Below are 561 nucleotides of genomic sequence, written 5' to 3'. Positions count from 1 at the left end.
GTTTAGGGTTTAGGGTTTAGAGTTTAGGGTTTAGGGTTTAGGGTTTAGGGTTTAGAATTTAGGGTTTAGAGTTTAGAGTTTAGGGTTTAGGGTTTATAGTTTAGGGTTTAGGGTTTAGAGTTTAGGGTTTAGGGTTTAGAATTGAGAAATGAGGTTTTGGGGATAAGATATAAACTTAGAAAGGTGCTATTTTGGTCATTTTAGTTTTTGAGTGCTATTTTTGTGATATAAACTTAGAAATGTGCTATTTTGGACATTTGTCCTTATAAATATTTGAAAAAAATAGGAAAAGTATAAGATATTAGAATTCATGTGGGCGAGACTTACGTATTATAATTGCTGGAAGCCTTGCCACATGTTATTCTGGTATTTTGATCATTTTCCCTTTTTTCTAGTTTTTACACTACGAGGTATTTACGACGATTTATGATTACGTGGAATTAACGTGTTTTATGTTTAAATCTTTTTACGTGGTCTTTACGACGATTTCTGCTTACGTGGTCTTTAAGACGAATTATGCTTACGTGGTATTTACGACGATTTCATCCTACGTGGAATTAA

The sequence above is a fragment of the Brassica oleracea genome, chromosome C2 (assembly GCF_000695525.1).
Source record: "Brassica oleracea var. oleracea cultivar TO1000 chromosome C2, BOL, whole genome shotgun sequence".
Classification (NCBI taxonomy): Eukaryota; Viridiplantae; Streptophyta; class Magnoliopsida; order Brassicales; family Brassicaceae; genus Brassica; species Brassica oleracea.
This window is presented reverse-complemented; position numbering follows the sequence as displayed.